Below are 21,756 nucleotides of genomic sequence, written 5' to 3'. Positions count from 1 at the left end.
TTAAAAAGAGAGTGAGAGAGTGGGTGTGCTTAAGTGATTGTGTGCCTTCTCTGTGCTGGGGCTCATCAAACAGGAATAACTCTGATTTCAACTTGTCTTGGCATCCGTATCACACCTGCAGCTTCAGTCGTGCAGCCAAACACTAATCTTTTGCAGCAACGAATTCCAAACACATCTTTTTGAGCCCGCTCCAGTGATTATTGCCCCCTTACTCATTTCCTTTAGGTCTCTAAGAGCTGTTGTCACCATGGAAAAAAAAAACCAAGACAAAAGCCCCAGTGCATTTTATGAAACTTAAAGTGAGTGTTGATCACGTCTCTGAGCAACAATAACCAGATTATCTTGAGTGCTGTCACTTTGTAGGGAGCACTGAAGCTCCTGTGACATATTCATTGGAAGAAATTAAGAGGAGAGCAGGAGGACTCTCTGGATGATCCAGATGAAAGGAGAGCAAATGTGTATTTACTCAACAGTGATAAATATTCATATGTATCAAAGGTGAGGATCTAATCAAGCACCTATTGATGTGTCATAGCCCTCCATGTTTGCCTGGTAAATGAGTTTCTCTATGAAAATGAGACCGACAGCCTCAGACCCCTGAGCTGCCCTGATCATAAGGCATGCTGGGAGTTAACTGGATGTGGTCTGTGCATAGCAGGACAGTTGCCAATGGCAACAACACACTGTATAGACAAGATCATTTTCCTGCGTTAGTCTCTCTCTGCGCTGTCTCTCTTTTGGTGTCACTGCCTTTCTTCGCCCATCTGCCTCCCACTTATATCTTTTTTAGGACCACAATTTCTCTCATCTCATTCCACATTGTGTCTTCATCATGTTCATCTCAATTATGTCTGATTCATTTTTTATTATTATTTTTGCTATTTTTTTTTCTTCTCCGTAACTTTTGACCTATTCATTGTCCGCCTCTCCTCGCCTCCTTTTTATTCTTATTCTCACTTAGACTGATTCCTGCACTCGGCTAGCACTGGTACAGGGCTGTGTTTGTCATATTGGGCCTATTTGTAGATAATTAGCTGCAATAATAGCCTCTCCGCAGGAGCCAGGGTGAGGGAGGGAAGGATGGAAAGAGGGAGGGAGGAAAGGAAGGATCTGTCTTCCACCTCATGGGGAGAAAATCAGCGCAAGACTGTTTGAAATTCAGGTAAAGGAAGCACAGCATTTAATACAAATCGTGATTTGGCAAAGTATAAATCCTGAAAACTCACTCAGAGGGTGTTTTTGGGGGTTTTTTTTTATCAGTGATGCTCTAATGTGGATGTGTTGATCTCACCAGTTTGCATCCTGGAAGTGGAGAGTTGAGGGTAAGTTGGGGAAAATAGTAGCTTTTGACAGGAGAGCCTGTGGAGTGGGCCCTTCAAATACATTAGTTGAAAAGGTGTTAAACCGAAAGCCCGCTTTCAGTAAATTTGCACTAAATTGACCACAGTTATGAGTGAATGTGTGCTAGAGGTTGCAAAGAGGGTCGTCTTTAGTCTGCTTATTAGTGACAGAAATAGAAACAGGCTGGGTAAAATTGCTCCGTGAAACCATAAGAGGTATAGAGCTGAAAATTAAGCGGTACCACTCGTCTCCACGATATTCTTTCCTTCAGCTTGTATAAACCCATCACAGCGGTTGGTATCATTAAGTCTTATCACTGACAACTCCCACCCGCCTCCGTTTTTATTTAAGAGGTGACAAATGACAAAACAGCTTAGGAAGATGTCCAGATAGCGCGAACGTCAATAGCAGTAGATGCGGACGAGGATAAGCAAATGTCAAAGTGGAGGAAGGAGACATCAATCAATAGGCCGAGCAATATCTACTGCATTATAGATCGCATAGAAGTTGGCTTACCAAGGAAGGCGGGGGGGGGGGGCAGGAAATGATTACCTTGGTTTTCTTACACAGTGTATGCAAGTGTATTCTTTTCTGAGTATCTTTCTTATTAACAGCTGTTTCCCGAGTGGGAGATGCACGCTCGTGAAAACCCAACAGGCAAATAGAGGTTTCCTCACAGCAATTTATGAGCCTGTAAATGTGTGAAAAACTGAAAGGAAGAAAAGAAGCAAAGTGGAAAAAAATTCACGGTTGACGTGGTCGAGCTCGTACCGACTCCGCCGTCTATATTCATGCCACGCTGAAACCATACAGAGCGAACACATCCACGTTATTTTCAGACTCTTACTACTCTAAGTGTAGAAAATAAACCCCGACAGATCGTACCACGTACTGGCTCCGCTAACATCATCGTTCCTAGAAGGCACACAGAGCTGTGTGACCATCCATCCCCCCATCACCACCCGCCTCCTCGTATCTTCTTCCTCTGCGCAGGAGGTGAGTCACACCCAAAGCTGGCAGCGACCAGACACCATGAAAAGGGGTTGCTTTTGCTGACAGCCGTAGACACAGCATGACTGGTACCAGTAGGGAGAGGCAGGGGAATAAAAGGGAGGCTGAGAATGTTTTTTAGAAGCGATTGCTTGCCAGATGTAAGGTCAAAATACAAATCTAAGGCTTGAAAATAGTAACTTCCAGTCTTTTGAAAAATTGAGCGAACGATGACTAAATCTTACTGCTTGTCAGGCATTAGTTAATTTTTTAAGGGTTCCCTGTAAGAAGTATTTCTCAGTCAATTAGGATCTGATCAAAAACGTAAATCGCAATTAAAGAGTTCGCATCATATGATACGAGTATGCAGAAGCTTTCATCAAGAAAAAAATAATATTTTTTTAAAAATTGCGAGGAAATAACAGTTCTGACAGCTGACATAATTAACACCCATCCAAAGAGGAGCTGAGAAAAAATGCAGCACAGGGCTCCATATCAACATTTTCTTAAATAAAGTTAAATATCCCCAGTATACCTGCTTAATTAGAAATTTCTCAAAACAATCATTCGCAATTAATGCCTAATGACATGTGAAACGTTCTAATCATGTTTTCCCAGTTTTCTGTTCTACTTGTGCCAGTGTTTATAAGAAAACGCACCAAGGACGTAGCTCCACATTCATCCTGCCTGCATTAGATGATCCCCATGTGATTAAGTTGGTAGTTAAATTGAGATTCATTGACATTTTGACAGCGGTCTCATGTTCCAAATAACTCTGGCAAACTGCTTATGTGAAGAGGTGCTCATTAAGCAGAGAATTCCCTGAGCTACGTGTCAACTGATTATTCAACCACTAAATGTAAATCACATATGGCAGACAGGGAGTCTCTGCGCCGAGGATGTGTGTGTTGTTTATGTGTTTTTTACAGTAAAGGGGTGTATTAATGAAGTGGCCTTACACAACCTCTCACCACTGTTTAGGGCTCAATTCTGCACTTTTTTTCTGCATACTCTTCAGATGTCTGACTCTTTATTTGCACCTGTGTTTTTACATGTTTTTTCCATTTTGTTTTTATTTAATAAGTAGATATTAAGAGGTTATATCCTCTCGTGTCAGTCTAGACGCCCAGCGGGAGAATGCCATCATCGTATGATGTCTGAGAGACCACGATATATTTCTAATGAAATGAATAAGTGCTAAGGCACAGAGGCAAAACTCATTGCATAGAAAGGTCATGTGTAATGATGACCCCTCACAATGGATTTGAAGGCTTTCCTTCCAATATCCTGAACCATAATTAATGCTACATGAGAATTTTCTGACAGACTTCCTGTAAAAAAAAAAAAAAGAAAAAGAAAAGAAAAAGGAAAAATACTATATGATACTTTGGATAGTCACCATTAACAGCTGAATGTGTAATTTCGAGTTCAAGTTTGGCCAGTCAGCAGCATCGATGTAACTTCTTTGATCAGTTTGAATGGGTTTGATAGTTTTATTATTAAATTAATTTATAATTTTCCTTAACAAATAGATTATTGTGCCACGGCTGAATATTTTAAATTATTCATGTTTGTGTTGTCGTTTCAGTTTCAGTCTTTTTCTTTTAAATTTTCGACATCTCTTTGAATGTGTGGTTGAATAGTACCATTAGTCAGATATGGACCTAGTCGTGCAACCCTATTAAACAGTCTTACAAGTTAATCATACAAGTTAAGCAATAGACTGGAACTTTAAATTATTGTTATAGTGTTCAAACATTTAGTGTTAAAAGACAACAATCCATTTGGAGTTGAGGAAATGGAAAATAAAAGAACTGCAACTGATCACGCAACATAATTTGTGCTGAAATTCAGCTTAACAATGGCAAAATAGCTTACAGTGGCATTTTTTTATTGGCTACTTAGCTTATCTTTATCATAATTCAGACATGGCGGCATGTTTGCAGCTTTCTCTGTGTAACCACCAGAAAATCGCACCACAAACCTGCAAAACCTTTCACAACCTTGTCAGTCTTGAAGGTCATTTGTTCTTATCAATACATTTTATGACACTAAACTAACTTTTGCAACTTTTGCACTGGCTTGCCAACCCCAAAATGTAAGGTTTGTGCCACAGCTGACCTAAATTAACTGTAGTGGTTCTAACAAAAATATTTTATTTAACAAAAATTATTATTTTTTGTTTCTGTCATAACCACTAGTATATGCAAGCTCTTTAAAAGCTTTAAATATCTTAAATAATTAAAGTTTTACTTCCAAAAATATGATTATTGTTATTTTGCATGATTTATTTTCCAAATTGCTATTTCACAAAAAAGCTACAATAATAATAATAATAAAATTATAATTTTTAATTAAGATTAAATGACAGTTATTTGCTTGCATACCTAAACAGAAAAATTAGTTTTAGTGAATGTTATGCTTGATTAATTTCTTGCTTATCAGAGAAGCCTAGTGTTATACCCAAATTTGGGTATAAACAAAAGTTTTTTATTTACCTAAAAATAACAATATTGTTTGTCTTTTTTTTTGTTTAAAAAAAAAAGGTTTTTGACAGATTTCCAAGTCTTTCCTACGATTTATCTGGGTCTAAGACTAGACCTACCACTATCTAGTCACAAGTCTATAAATAAATATTATTTTATTAGCTTACATATACTCTGAACACTCATACTAGCCTAATAATCTGAACTTTAGTAAAGGCAGCAAGACAACAGAACAGGAAATTTAACATTAGTGCGTAAAAAATTACCAGCTCTTGGCTAGCTTGCTAGCATTAGCATCATGTGCTGACAATGTATACTTAACCACTTAGTTAATAGTTCGGTGATGGTCCCTGCGTTATACAGAAAAATATACAGAGTAAATACTTAAACTTTTTAGGTTATCAAAAGGTAACATGGTAATGCATAAGACATTTTTTTTATTTAAAATTGATTGCAAGTACAGAAGTAGCCTGGATAACATGAGCATGTTAGCATGTTCAGGTCAGCAGTTAGCATCTACACACTTACAGGGTAACTTAAGTCTTGTGTTAATCTTCATGTCTTATAAATGACGTTTGATTTAATGCATCACTGTTACATCCAGATACAAGACAGCTGAAACTTGAGCAGCAAACACTACATCTTAATGCACTCAACTGGCTCCAATAACTTCTTAGCTCAGAGATAATCACTGTAAATTTGCATTTTGTTTTGGCGGAACTCTCTTTCCACATGAATATTTATTCCCATGTTTTTTGATATGAAGGAAAATCAGTGCATTTTGCTTTCCTTTAATCTAACAAAGCTTGAATATTGTAGCACATTCCACTTAACAACAAATACCATGTGCAACCAGCAGTGACTGCAATTTCTCAGAGGGAATGGGACAAATAATTTCAGCTGAGACTTCAAAGGAAAACTACACTGACCATTTCCTACCAGAGAGAAGAGATACCCTGGCTGAAATAAATAAATAACTGTGACAAGAGCTCTACAAATTGATCTTGTAACGGCATGGGAATATGCTTTACTTCAAAACATATTTTCCCACGTTGGTTTTTCGAGCTGTAAAAATCACAAGATGGGGAAAATACATTTTTATGTTAATTTTGGGATCTTTTATTCTTATTTAAGCATGACTGTAGCTCCTCCAGGGAAATGAGAGTGGCTAAGTTGCACTTTGGAGTACATGCTGTGCCTATGCACGTCTTGTATAGTGTGCATATTGTGTGGCCTGTAAGTATGTCTTTCCATCAGCCAATCAATTCCACATTGGCCTTCAATTGCCTTTTTCTACATTGACAACCTATCCTATCTTCTTTAGAGACTGTAATAAACCCAAACAATCAAAAATTGCTGCCTATAAAAATTTCAACAGTGCAGGAAGGCCAATCTGGCTGTTTTAAAAGTGGCTAAAATGCCATTACTGTGGCAGATCTGGATGTGAAATGTCATATCGGAGCAGCCCCACTGAGCCTGCAGCCCCGTGTAGCACTGCCTCTTTGGAGACTCCAGCTGCCTCCCACTGATGAAAGCCCGTCCAGCAGCCCCGTTTCCCGGCAACCTTTTACCATCACCTGACCTTTGGACTGCAGAAATGCCTTTGATACCAAGCCATGCAGTTTGGTATTTGCCTCTCTCTATATCATGACGTGTGCTCTCCCTCGGGTAAGGGTAGACTTGTCTGTTTTTAATGAGTATCAGAATGTAAAGTATTTACTCTCCTACCTTTCACTTCTTTTATGTTCTGCTGCCTTTGTTAAAGAGAGGCACGGTTACTGTGTGTAGTTGACAGTGGTATTTTTACTCTGCTTGTTGAAGGGCAATTCTTTCACCTTAGGTAAGGTATTAAATAAGAGATTTTTTTTCTGGTGTACTCATCTCTTCTTGGAAGAGAAATAACAAGGTCGGGGTGGCCTTGGAGGTATTATGAGGGTTTAGATAAAATTAAAGGGAAAAAATGCACTCATGAAAAACCTTACACTGTTAGGAATTGTTCACTCAGTAACACTGCTGCTTCACAACCATTAGCCCTGGCACTGTTTCAGTTCCAGTTTCTTTCATGGAGTGCTACTAATTAATTTTACAGCACTTGTACTTTGAGTGTGAGTGATTCACCTTATTTCACAAATTTTACTGATTTTCTTACGTTTTCACAGATCATACTGCCATCGTTTTCACCACCGTGCAGTGACGTCTGCTACTTTTGCCAGCCCTGAATAAACACAAAAACCTGTTTACATATATGAGGATACACTGAACATAAAAAAAACGTATAATCATACTCGTAAAACCCATGCAGTTGAGAGAAAAAGAAAGTACGCCCTCTTTCATTTCTAAGGTTTTATGTGTCGTGTCCTTACCATGTAATAAAACAAGTAAAAAACTACCTAGATGATGAACAATGACACATTATATATTATGGCATGCCATTATTTATTTAACAATAATCAAGTCAAATGCAGAAGCAGTGTGTGAAAAATAATTTAAAGTACTGCATTCACAGGAATTACTGGTGCTGCTAATTAAATTTGCTTGATTAATTTATCATCAGCAAGTGTGAGCATCCCTATAAAATCTGAAATTTGTGTTAGTTTGCTGCTAGATCAGAACAAAATGAAGATGTTCAGCCATAATGCACAGTCCCATGTTTAGTGTTTATATCACCACAAACACCTTTACAAACTGTAAAGCACGGTGGTAGAGGGGTTATGATTTTGACTTGTTTGCTGCTACAGGACCTTGACACCTTGGAGTCATTGAGTCCAACATAAACTCCTCTGAGTCAAATGTGTGGAAATCTATCCAACAGCTAATGCTTGGTCCAAACAGCAGCAAATCTAGAATAGAACGACTGAAAAATAAAGAATCAAGCTGTTGCAATGACTTCAGTGTGTTGAAGTCCAGACCTCAACCTAATAAAAATGATGTGATGAGACCACAAGGATGCTTTGAATAAACAAATGAACAGAAGCAAGAGGCCAAATGATGTAAGAGACTAATATAGTCATCCAGAAGGTAAAAGCTATCAAATAATGGGGTGTACAGTGGAACACCGACTTACGAATACCCCGTTTCATGAAAAATTCAAGTTACGAAGGCGCTGAACGGCAATATTTCTGTCCGTGTTACAGCAAAATGCCCAAGTAATGAAATCTGCCGGCTCTGTTTGGCTGAGCCTACAATGCCCACAATGCCTTCTGAATCATGTGACAACCCCTTGGCTTCCGTACTTGCGCTTCGCTGTTTCACTTGAACGATGTATTGTTGTTCTAGTTAGCAATTGGCCTATAGCCTATCATTCAGCCTCGCCTCACTCAAAACGTGCAATAGGTGCTTCGACTTGTGAAAATTTTCGACTTACGAAAGACCCTCGCGAACGAATTAATTTCATAAGTCGGGGGTTCCACTATACTTAGTTTTTCACACACTGGTACTGTATTTTTGACTTATTTTTTCCTAAATATATTTAATCAAAATTTATTATGGTATGTTTTATTCTTCATCTGAGTTCATTTTTACTTATTTTACAACCTGATTTCTTTTATTATGCCCTAATGCAAATCTATCTGAATCTGATCACTGGAGTGCATTCGGTTACCTCAAAGGTATACATGCTCCTAAAGCGTACCTTTAGGAGCATGGACAGTACCTACTCCTGGACAGTTTCCTACAGACTAGAAGCACAGGAGGAATAGGGCACGTTATTAATAATAAAATATAACCACCACAGAGTTGTGTTTCTTCTCCTTTAAATAAGAACCAGAATTAATAATCTCCACCAAAAGACTCTAAAACTGTTGTTGGTATCTTTTGACTGTTTCCACCTAAAAAGTTGAAAATTATATCGAGACCTCAGCTGATAGATGCCCCTACAACTCTTACATTGGTATCCACGCAGATGCAGATTTTAAGAAGCAATAATCACTGTACGCCCTGCCGCTTCACTACAGTTTATTCCCAATATGGTGGTGATTACGCTCAACTACCCTCCTAGATCTTACTAAAGGAGAGGCCTGGTGCTTGTGAATTAATTTCTAAAGGCTGCTTCTGTGAGTACTTTTATTCCTCTTGCAGCCAACTTTGGTTTTAAAAATGTGACTGGAAGACTTTTTAATATGTCAGATGGGGTTGTTTTAAAGATGCTAATGTTAGCGTGCTACCTGCATGCCCAAGGCAAAGCCATACCATCTTCACTATATTTCCATCTTGAAGATGTTTTATATGTTTCGTTCTCTATGTTATGAAGCTCAAACCAAGTTAGTTGTACTACACAGCATAATTAGAAGCTTAACAATGTTTCACAAACAACACACAGGTGACATTAAAAAGGACTCCTGCAGCATACCTGAGAACCAAAATAATATTCTGCACGTTTTAAAGCACAAGGAAAATAATCTGCATCTTTCACTATGAGAACATTCTTCCCTTTAATTTTTTAAAAATTCCAGTTATTTGAACCAACGCTTTGACCGTTTATGGAAATTAGTTGACTGCTGTCTGGGAGCGGCAACTGTTGGGTTGAGGGCTGGGTGTCTGGGAGAGGCTGAGGAGACATGGGGGGTTAGGCCTGCGGTGTCCACAGCTGGATAGCATGGCAGAGGTTTTAAATGTCAACATTGAAAGGAGGATGTGGCTGCCATTTGGCCTGACAAGCCGCATGCCAAGGGACTGGCAGCAGGATGCAGGGAGAGGGTGCTCCAGGTCCCGGCCACAGAGCTCTCACCTTCTGCCATTTATCATGTGGTTACTTGCCTAACGCATCTGGCACCTTAGCACTGACAGCAGCAGGAAAGGCCCTTGCTGCAGGCTAACCAGTGGCCCGTGGTAATCTCTTTAACATTACAGCAAAATTAGGGCTGCAGTATTTGTTTCACAGTATTGGAGTTTTTTTGGTCTTACAGTCTCTAGTTGTCCAAAAAGGAAGATAAAAGTTCCAGTTACAGGACTGTAAGTAACATTAAAATATAATATCTTAAAGATATAAATATGTGCATATAGTTTCATGAATATAGTTTCATCTTAAAACATTAATGTGGCATGTTTTTAGCAAACACCACAATTTATGATAGCTGTGCGGTCGAATAATTATTGCTCAGTGGGCGCAAAACACGAAAACCGCATTGCTCTCAGTAAATTAAATGCAATCAACTGTCATATCATCTTTTATTGACTTTAATTGAGTGTAATTGTGAATCCTGCTGTAACTGCTAGTTGCTTTCTGCATGGCAAGGTCAACTAAATTGCTTGATGAGCTGTTATGGTCTTTTATATGATGACCTTGACTTGGGAGGATGTATGAATATCTTCCATCTGTGGTGATAAACCATGAAATGAAACTAGACCAGTCTGGTGCAGAGTGGCTTCACAACATCTACCAGTTCTGCTCACTGCTCAAAAAGAGTATGCTGCATTGACCTTGCAGTGTTCAGACATAATGATAAATGTTTAAATTATGAATATTCTATGTTTGGACATGTCTGAAATTCTGAATTTAAAGTAATGTACAATAATCATAATAATACAAAGCCTTGTTTAAAGCAATGTTTAGAGAGGTGTATAGGTTTTAAGTTGAGATAATAAATATTCTCCTTAATCCTTACATTGTTTTTATTGTTTTTGTTGTTTTTAATGAAAATTCTAAATAATTCTGAGGCGTGGTTTTCTTGGGCCAATAACAATTTACATAATTTAAATTAAGACTGTACCTGCATGCATTTTTTTTCTTGCTTGATCTCTGCCAGCTATTTAATTTTCATGAATAAATATTAATCTGATAGCATTCAATATCTGAGTCTAATTAGGCCCTTTAGCCACAAACTGAAGGCCTTTCTTTAATGTGTTTGGAGTAATATATGTTATCTTTCATCCAAATATGTGATGCAATCATTGCACAGCAGACACGTGTAGGTAAAAGGCAGCGGCAAAGATCAGATGCTGAGAGTCGTCTGTGAACTCAAGAAGAGTCCTGCTGTGATGGGATTTTTGCTTTACATATCACAGTTGGCTTGTTGGCAGCCATGTTCGTCTGTATATGGCTGCCAAGATGCCTGTTTACATTTACGTGCAGGCTTGTCCTGTCAGGTGCTGGAGGAAAATACACAGCAGGTTGTGGTAGATACCTGCAGCAAGTATTTCATCTATAAAGCCTTTGTCATATGGGCAACAACGGAAGAATTAAACTGGGCCATTTATAGTCGAACTAAACTCGACCAGACCACAGTGGCCAACAGTTGCTGTAAGAAGTTTACAAACATTCATCATGGGCACGAATATCAAGGTAATTTGGGCAAAAGTAAGAATTGCGTGAACAAGTTTTAATTTATTTTGGATTTTCTCTAATCGACACAGGCTCAAATGCATACATGCACCCAGTCGTTGTTCTGGATCACTGACCCAGTGTTTCGAGATTTCTGGACTTTATAGTGTTTGAATATTCTGTGTTTCTTGGTTTCATGGTTTCATTTACGTCATGTGTGTTTAGGTCAGCCTTCAGTTACTGGCTCAATAAAGGGGTCGCTTTCTGTTAAAACCTCCGTCTCCTTCCGTGTCTGTGTAATCTATGCTATGACTTGCCCCCACTAATATTCGGTTAAATGTCCCTTAGCAAGTTGTACCTGCTTTTGGTAGTCATCAACAAGTTTCTGGAACATTTCTGGTTGAATATTTGACCACTGTTGTTGACAGAATTGGTCGAATTGATTTAACTGGTTGGTTTCCTGGCACGCACTGGCTTTTAAGCATTGTCCACAAAAAGGGTTGAGGTTGGGACTTTGGGAAGGTCATTGCTGAAGCTTAATGTTAGCCTGCTTTACAAAAACAATGTTGATATGTGTTTGGGATTATTCTCCTGTTTGAATACCCAATCGTGGCCAAGGTTCAACCATCTAACTGTTGATTTGAGTTGAAGTTAAAGAATTTGCAGTTAGTCCTCCTTCATTATTTCATCTTCTTTGCAGTGTACCAGTACTACTGGCACCAAAACATTTCCAGAGCATGATGCTACTACCACCGTGCTCGACACCAGGTACAGTGTTCTTAGGTTTGAGAACCTTACCTTTACTCCAAAACATACCTCTTATCTTGTTGTGGCCAAATATCTCAATCTTTGTCTCATCTGTCCAAAAATATTTTCTTTGGAAGGCATTTGGCTTGTCCATGTGGGCAGGTGAAAATTTCAGTCAAGCTTGAAGGTGCTGATTTTGGAGCAGGGGCTTCTTTTTTGGTCGGCACCCTCTCAGTTCACGGCCATGCTGAAAACTTGCTTCACTCTGGACTTTGCCAGTGTTCCGACAGTTTCCAGTTCACGGCGAGCTTGACCCTTGGTAGTTCCTGAAAATCCTAATCAATTTCCTCTTAGCATAACACTTGTGGTCTTCTTCCAGACCTTGGCAAAGTAGTGGCATATCAGAATAACATCAGAATATCTGTGTTCAAGTCTTTGAACTGATCGTGAAATCTGCAGTTGTTTAGAAGCGCTCCCTTAAGCTTCTGAAATGGTCATTCCCAAACCCTGACCTCAGATCCTATCGGAAATTTGTGCAGTGTGCTCAAAATCCCATTTCTGTGACAGGAAACAAACCAGTTTAAATGAACTCTGCCAATTATGCCAAGTAGAGTGATCAAATATCTAGCCAGAGTTATTACAGAAGCTTGCAGATGTCCAAAGGCAACTGGTTGACATTTAACTTAACCAGGTTTTAGTGCAGCTGTAAGAGAAAATCCAAAATAAACTTCTGCACCCAATTCTTGTTTTGCTAAAGCCATTAAAATGTGTGCTGTGCAATCATTCCACCTTGCAAAAAAAAAAAAAACAGCTCAAAGAAATCCTTAAATTACCATGACATCCCTGCCCTCGATGAGCGTATGTAAACTTCTGACCACAACTATACAATATATATTCTTCTTTCTAGTTTTTGTGTTAATAACTAAAAATATATTATAAGTATGCCCCTGTGCAATCAGCCATCTATTTACAAAACAAGATAATTGATTGTTTGATTAAAAAAAGCCACTGTGATGGTGTACAAACATGAAATCAGTGTCCAAAAACCTAAAGACCTAACTGTGCTAAGGCACAAAGACTGAGCCTGTAAACTGAGGTAATAATAGAGGTAACAATGTTATCTTACTGCTCTCGAGCGAAACTACTTTAAGTAGTAGTAGATCTACTTTAAACTTTCTATACATTTTCATTCCTGTTTTGTGCTGGCAGCATCACACCAGAAAGAGCAGTACATTTTCTTTTATTGTTGTTTTTTCCGAGCTATCCTTTGGGACTTGTTCTAGTCTACGGGCTGTATGTTTGATACCAAATATCAAAATAATTCATGTAACACATGAAAATAGTTACATGCTCACAACTGAAAAATATATAGTATGTCAAACAGTAATGTGCAGTTAATAATAATTACGATATACTAGTTTGATTTTCATAACAGATACTTAGAGTTTAATCTAATATCTGTATATTTCTGTGTATTTTATCTGACATTTGGACAACAAATTTTAAAAAAAAACAATATAGGACAAAGTAATTTTTCACAGCTTAAACAATATGAAGGACAAATAGAAGGAATTACATTTTAATGCTGGAAATAACAAAAGACAGAAGTATCTCTGCAAGTCAGGTCCGCAAAGACATGCAATCACATGTCTGTCACTATTCATTACTTTATTCCTTTTGAAGAAAGAGAAAAAAGACGTCCTCACTGGCTCGCTAAAAAAGCCATAGAGTGTAATTATGTTTGTGGGTGAAAATTGGCTAGATTGATTATATGCATTTATAATAATGAGCCGTCAATTGTATTATTACGTTACAGAACCATCAAAATCTTGGCATAAATCATAATTAATTTTGCCTTCAGAATTTCTTATCAGCCATACTTCGCATTGTTGTCAGAGGTTTTGGTGTGAAGCTGTGGGAGACGTGAGCTGAAAACAGGCGGCTGATACCGTACTACAGCTGTGGCAGTGCTCTCATTAGGGATTCACAGAGGTTTCTTTTGCCGAGCGGTGCTGCTTGGTTTGGCTCGAGGGCAGACACCTCGTATAAAGCTGCCGGAGCTGCGAGACAGACAGACAGCGAGACAGACAGCGAGACACACAGGGACGCTGCGGTGCTGGGCAGGCAGTGTCAGCTCTCTCCGTGCAGAGGATTGTTTTGCAGCGCCAGGCCCATGACTCTTCCCCCAGCTGATTGGTGTGGCTTCATTAGCATGGGCTGTGGCTCCTCCGATTAGCAGTAATTAAAGAGAGAAATCAGAGCGCTTGCCTCCAGTCCAGACACAGCCAGTGCCCGTCAAGTGTGATCGCTGTGGAACAGCTCTAGCCTTCCTGGCTGTCTGCCACTCCACAATCCCCCCCCCCCCCCCGGTCCCTATACTAAGAGCGAGTCCAGAGGAGAGGTATGGGCTGTTGGTGTCTGTGCCAAGTTACCCCCCAAAGTCACCCCCGGGGTTACACAGACACACACGCCTCTCCCTGCGGGCACACGCTGGCCCGCTGTTGTCATGGTGATAACAGGGGAAAATGTTTAATGAAGACACTGATGAGAATTTATGAGGCTGTGGCTCTGTGCATTTACAGGGATATGACCCTTAGCCCATCACGCGCTGCCTCCTGTGGTTCTACATCTATATCTTCACTTATACAAGTTGTAGCTGATCATCGGGGCGTATGCTCAGGCAGGCGGCCTCAATATGCTGCGGGTCCACCAGCACCAGCTCAGGCGGCGACACGAGGCTTTGGTTGTCCAATAAACGTAATCAAACGTGATCAGAAATGTGCGTTGTTTTCATTCGATTTAAACTAGAGGAATAATTGTCTACTAAAGTCTTGAGAGGCATTCTCAAAGGGCCAATTTAAAATCTAATTGTATTAGGGAGGCTACTTACTATAAACAATATTTATTTTGTTGCTTTCAGACAGGCAAAACGGCAGAAATGTGACCATAAAAAAGCGCCGATTGCCACAACGTGCACAGGCCGGGTGGGTGGCCGATCTCGTTCTCACCACCTGCCAGTACGCCCTGCACTTCAACTGACCAATAGTGTCAAGGCTGGTTATTCACTTTGGGATGCTTGTCCTGGTTTATTTCTTGCTTTGTTTGCTCTGTCTGTGCTCTATCAGGCGTGGATGCCATTAAACAAACAGGCCCAGGGTTTCATTGAGTGTGCTGGCATTTGCTCGGGACGCCATATTCAAGAGCGGCCCAGTAGCGTTTGAGACCATGCCAGATTTGATTCGTTTGAAGTGCACTGATGGCCACAGTGTGAACATTTGTTTAACTATGGGTATAGTGCGGTCATTTACACAGTCAAATACTCTTCAGTATAAATGTATATATAAATGTAGTTTCTGATAGTTTATGGTACCACTTTGTGCATGTCAGCCTCAAGTAAAGTTAGATTTATACAGAAACTAGGGAAAATGAACTAAAAATGGTTATTATGTCAAATTATGCCATCATATTTCCGATGGTTCTTGCTAACACTTTGTTGTTGACTGCAAAAACAGTTGTAGCTTATATTGATCTCTGATTGACTGCCTCCATCTCACCCTATCCCTGTCATCTTCTTGTGTCACACCAAATTATGAGTAATATTTGACCTTAAAAAAGCTGCAAAACACATCTATCTAAAATCTAAAATATCTATTAGCATGTTTAGGTCTTTTAGGAAACTATTAAGCTTGGCCTTTAACAAATATAGTGAGATACATTCATCAGAGAGTAGTGGTACTTTCTCTCCCTTCTTTGTTTCTTTAAAACCAGGCACCCTGTACGCCTTCAAAGATTTGGAGCTGAGCATATTGTTACTTTGTACCTTGGGCACTATTAGGAAACAGTAACTTTAAAGCTTCGAAGGCCACTTTGAGTCCTAAGGGTGTTTGTGCAAATGAATCAAAGTGAAAGTAGCTCTCTTTGATAAGAAATTTTTTAAAAGTATTGAGCACCCTAATAACTTTAAAAAGAGTAAAAGAAATAGGCTGGTTTTGGAACAGGCATATCAGTAATTTTCACACACTGTTAAATTCTTCGTTTTTCTCCACAACGTTCCTTCTTTTTGGGATTTTAAATCTATACTACTCGGCACTAACCGGTATAAATCCGTGCTAACCACCTGCAGCGAAATTAAGAGGATAAAGGCACCAGGCACCTCTAAAGAATCCAAAGAATTGCTTACTCCAAGGATAGATCATTTAAAAACCTGTTCATCTGTTTTTTCTTTTTCTTTTTTTGTCAAGGTCTCCTCAAGCCTGAAAACAGATAAATGTTCAAGACCTCTGGCCCAAACAACATTCTTAAAGTAACTATCCCACACAGGACTTGACCCCCAGTGAACTTTGTGAAAATCCAGCATTTCCCTCGTGTTTCAAATGTAAGCTTTCTTTTTAAACTGCATCATACTGCAAAAGTCACGATAATGCTACCTTACTGGGAGAAAACACATTTCAGCTGAAAAGTAAGTTTAGTTGTGCAGGTTTTGGCTCAAGGGTGATCTACTGAAAAGTACAATTCAACTTATTTTTAGATTGTGGGTGAATTTTAACTCTTTGGACTATGAAACTGAGCACCACTGTGCAATGGTGCAGCAGCTATAGAGCAGTAAAATGTTTCAGGGGCTTTAAGATAGTAGGTGGACTCAGGTGTGGAGGAAACCCATCCTGTTGAACCTATGAAGTCACTCAGTGCTCTCCTCTGAACACTTCCCTTTGTCCCTTTACTGTCAGTCTCAGTATCAGAGGTTCCCAGCCCACTAAGTCTCTTGTGACAGGGGTTTCAATTATGAATGCTACCTTTGACTACCTCTGTTATTCCGCTGCAGCCCACATATCCCTGCCTGCCACCACTCATGTGTGACTTGATGTATTGTCTCACTGTTTTCGCCCCTTTCAAAATTAATTGCAGTTTTATCTCCCTCCAAGATAAAAAAAAAAAAGCCTGCTGAGAACACAATAGTCTAAAAGTAGTGTGGATTCTATTCAAACAAAACAATTAAAACCACAGTGTTTTTTCCTCCACTGTTTTTTGACTGCGGATGATTTTTAGTGGTGGCTCTTCTTTTATCTTTTGCCACAAGAGAATGAAGTATTACCTTCAATTACTTTTCCTGATTGGCTTCTGTTTTAGCAAACTCAGATCACACTCTGGGCATGGCCATTTTATTTGGTGTCTAATGACTTTTCACCTACTGTATTATAATATCCCCTGTCAGAAGCTCATTACATCTTGAAAATAATTCTTGTCGTTGTGATTAATGCAAATCTGAGCATAATTTACTTTGTCTCGGGCCACAGTGCAAACATCTTTACTGATACCAAGCAGACTTTTGTAAGTTTTAGCAACGAGCACCATTTGGTGACCTTGTTTAATTAATTCTGGCTGGCATTTTAGCAAACACAATCATCCTTGTCAGACATATTGCTATTGTCATCACAGCTGCAGGGAGAAAGGATCATTATTGTCAGCTACAACCAGTTGGGAATTAAAGCTGCACCTTGACCAAATAAAAAAAAAATAGAAAGTTAAAATAAATCAGCTCAACTTTCTCAGACACTTGACAGCTTTGTCTTGTCTGGAATTAACAAGCCAGCTTTTTAAAAGAAGATCAGAGCTTAAATGTAAAGCTGCACTTCAGTTTAAGAGACCATTCAGACAGATTTAGCTAGTCATAGCTTAGCAGTAACTAGCTATTCAAATAAACTGGTGTACAAACAAAAATATTGTAACTTTAGAGCTTAGAGAGGAGCCTTTTTTAAAAACCTAAAAACAAGGTCAAAAGTTAAACAAAAGTATTTGATAGTGGTATGTGCTTTAATGTAAGCTGTAATCATTAGCATGTAGCTCTAAGGCTAACTAGCTTTGAAGCTAACATCATACAAGAACCAAGCTGTATTATTACTTCAGTGCCATTAAATAATTAGAATGCTAACTATGATATGCAGCTTTAGCACAGATTTTTAAGAATACAATACACATTACTGTGTAGTCTTGGCCCACCCTTTATTCATTTATATTTTGCTAGGAAAATGGGAAATATGTGCAGTGATTTAAACTGAGACATGTACAAATGCAGTACGTAAACACAAAAACAAGTTTTAGCAATTCTGTAACTCAATATTTGGTATGAACACGTTTAGTATTCAACTCAGCCTGAACTCTCTTAGGCACGCTTTCTTGTAATTTCTTTAAGTAGTATATCCAGTTGTATGTTGTATGTGATGTGTAAATACAACACTGGTTCAGCTCTTGGGGTAGGTGCTTATTTTATGCTTGAATGATCCATAGGTCAGTGTTAAGTAGTTTAACAAAAAACAACAACAACAAAATCCTCTGAAAATGGTCAGAGGAAGGAAAGAAAAGCTTTGACAGACCCCTGAAAGCCTGAAGAACTATTACTCTCTTTTTTAATTACAAGAGTCTGGCTCCTTGGAACAAAAATATAAAGAAAACAGTTACTTGCAACTCTTGCAGAGTCTTCATTTTCATATGAACACTGTAAAGAGCAGTGTTAGTGATACAATAATTAAAATATAGTAAGTTGAATTAGCTTACTACAGCAATCAAACTCTGATATTAACACATGTCCTTGCAGCAGACAAATCAATGACTGCAGCCTTGAAAGGAGAAGCTGCTTCTGTTTACCATTTTCTAAAATCAATGACAATTTTCTCAAAGATTACTGACAATTTTAGGTAATCTGCCATCTGACTTGTATGATAAACAGTTAGTGCCATCAGATCGTGATTATCCACAATGTTGACTTGCCTTTCGCTCGACATACAAAAGGTTTAATGAATATTAGATTTAAATGCTGATTGAACAAACAGTGCAAGCGAACAAGCCAAAACACAGAGCTTCAGACTGCATCTGAAATCATGCTTTTCTATACACTAATAAATGAGTACACTAGTTACCTTAATAGTTACCATTTCCAATTATGTGCAGTTCATTTTAATTTCATTTATTCAAAAAAAAGTAGCCTCATTGTTCTTTAACCTCCTAAGACCCGAACTCTTCCACGGCATGCATTTTTAATTTCTCTTTTATATTTGGGCTGATTGCGACCCGTAAAAGCAAAGAATTACCAGATTTGGGTTTTTTTAACCTGATTTTTGTTTCTAAGAAAAATGAGAGCCACATATGAGGATATTCGTTTAAAATTTCAATAGAACAGTAGCAGTATAATCTCCTCGTAAGTGGATATCAGGCCCTTGTAGAGCAAAATTGAATATTTTGGTCTAAATAACCCAAAATGTGATGTCCACATATGTGGACGCCAGGTCCTAGGAGGTTAATTTGTGAAGTAAAGATCCTACACTACAGAATGGAAACCCCCAACAATTAGATTATCCTTTATAAGCAATAACTTGGCAACAATTGGCAACAATGGGAAGGAAGAACTCCCAGTTAACAGGAAGTCCTTCACAACAGAACAAACTCAGAAAGAGGCAGCCATCCATTATGAGACATAACAGACAGCATAGAGAGACTCAAGAAGAATGTTATCACTGCTAGTAATAATCATTATCATAGTCATAATATTATGCCTGTATTTATAAGTGGCATACTAAGGAGGAGTAATCCTGTATAAATGATGAATTAAGAACTCGCTAACACCTTACTAATACCTTAATAATGTGACATTATTTTATTTTTTATTTTATTTTGGTAGATTTTTTTTGTTTTGTTTTGAAGTTTTTTTAGTGTACTTTATGGAGCCAAAGCAGCGAGACCACCAAAGAATTTTCAGACAGTAGGAGGATACGTAGCCACTCATGGCAATGCCAACACAAGCTACAGAGTGTCCTCCTGTCCATGGTGTGACCATCTTCATCTGTGAGGAGAACAAGGAGTCTTGCAACCTTCATACGACCCACACAAAGCCCTGATCTCAGAGCCTGGAGTCAGTCTGGGATGTCTAGAAAGACACAGGGAGGCAGCCAAAATCCACACATATTGTCTCAACTTGTCCAGTAGTCTAGAATAACCTACCTGCCAAGTACCTTAAAAAGCTGAGTGCAGGGGGACTGACGAGAAACGGTTCTGTGTTATATTATTTCGACTAAAACAGTTACAGGATTTTTTTTATTCTCCCTCACCTGTAGCGATTGGAATCCATACAGTAGTGTATGTGTACATGATCAGTATTTATAATCCATTTAAATCAAGACATAATATGTATCACTCTGCTTATATCATAATAGATTACAACACTTTCTATAATTTCACAGATGTGCTGTGATTTCATACTCCAGGCTGTGACGCCACAACACTATTTCATTTTGAAGTGCGCGCTGACGTGCATGTGTGTGGGTTTGCCTCTGTGCTTTGAATATAGTCAGGATGACAGGCATAGCATTTACCTTGATGTTTACTGCTTTGAACTACTTGGCATTGGTAAAGCCTGGGCTGGGATTCACATAAGAAAGAGGCCTATTTGAACAAGCTCATCTGGGGAAAATACCAGAATGACATGGCTGACACACACACGGGTTTTGAATGGTTCCTCTCTGAGCAAGTGATGAGCATGAGACACAGCAATTCAAATGTTTCAAGTAAAACCCAGAAATGGGACCTTTTTGGGTCTTTGAACATCTTCCATTGGAACACATGGTCTCTCTCTCGCACTCTCTCTCTCTCGCACACACACAGACACAATGCATTTAAAGACGTTCACCTCGCTGTCAACTTTTTGCACCTTAAGTGATGTTTTAAAAGAGGCTTAGACAAGAGCGCAAAGTGTCACCTTTTATAGTCTACCTCTGTGTACGTATAATTTTATGTCTGGGGGGCAAAATCAAAGTGCAGTGTAGCGACTAACAATATCCCAGAATGACATCGGTGTACTGTGAATACAAGCAGACAGACTTTCAAACCAAACTTTTCGTCCTCGCATCTCTGCCCCTGCCTTTATGAGAGCTTTGTTTCATGACAAACAGCATAAGGGTAAATGTGTAAATCAAACGCTTAAAAACAGAAGAGTTAAAAACCCAGATGAGCCTCGAGATTTCCCTCTCGCACGTATCGTGTAATATCACTTCGGCAATAACGATAACAGCTGGTGGATCTGGGAGAGGGGTGGGAAAAAAAGGAAGACAAAACCCAAATGTATTTTGTACTGCATACATTTCTCTCCGCGCTACAGTTTGAAGCTAATCCTCCAACACCTTCCCAAATTGAGCAGTAGAAACCACTTCTCTCACATATTATTATGAATAATTTATTGCACCCTGTTTCAAAAAGCCTTGCAGAACATCCCCCTAACTATTTCTGGTGTAGCACTTTCTCACATTAGTTAAGTCTGCAGGTACACATTGCAGCTGTTGGTTTCTTGTGCAGCACTGTAAATGACATTAGGCTCTCACTGATAGCATTATAGTGTGATTGGTATATGTGTGCACCACCAATGTGCTGCCTCCCTGTCCTCTGCAAGGTGGCTTTCTATTCTGTTTGCTAAAATAGAAATATTAAAAGCTTAGACGTCTGTGTGTCCAGATGAAGGTCTTCCTACACCGTTAGATGGACTGTTGAAGCATACCTGCACATTTCCAACAGACATGTCAATATGCCCAGATGTCTGCAGCCTGTAGGTGCAAAGATAATACCTGAGCAAGTTATTGTCTCCTCAACCCGTTTCTGAACTCACACAGAGGCATCAGTGGATGTCTCTGCTCTGCCATCGCAGGTAGCGCACTTGATCCTGGCATTTGTTTAACATTTCTCATCCCCACCTCTCTCCTGGTGACATGGTGAAGTGCCGCATACCTCTGTCTGCCACTGTTTAAACACACTCATTGCTTTTCCGTCTTTTTTCTTTATTAGAAATGTGAAATGTGTCACAGAGGCAAACAGCCTAGCAGCGAGAGTAGAGGAGGACAGATAAGCCATGCAGGACTCAAGGCGGCTGTTGGAACATGTGTTACCCCGAGAAGG

At 39.1% G+C, this 21,756-nt stretch overlaps 1 protein-coding gene across 1 annotated transcript in view; it reads left to right on the top strand.

Annotated features, from left to right (window-relative positions):
- The window catches only part of ptprn2 (protein tyrosine phosphatase receptor type N2), a 152,425-nt gene that overhangs the window by 95,579 nt on the left and 35,090 nt on the right, over window positions 1-21,756 (top strand). The window lies entirely within an intron of this gene.

The sequence above is a fragment of the Maylandia zebra genome, linkage group LG9, assembly GCF_041146795.1.
Source record: "Maylandia zebra isolate NMK-2024a linkage group LG9, Mzebra_GT3a, whole genome shotgun sequence".
Taxonomy (NCBI): Eukaryota; Metazoa; Chordata; class Actinopteri; order Cichliformes; family Cichlidae; genus Maylandia; species Maylandia zebra.
The sequence above is the reverse complement of the archived record's forward strand: the minus strand, read 5'-3'. Positions and strand labels throughout refer to the sequence as shown.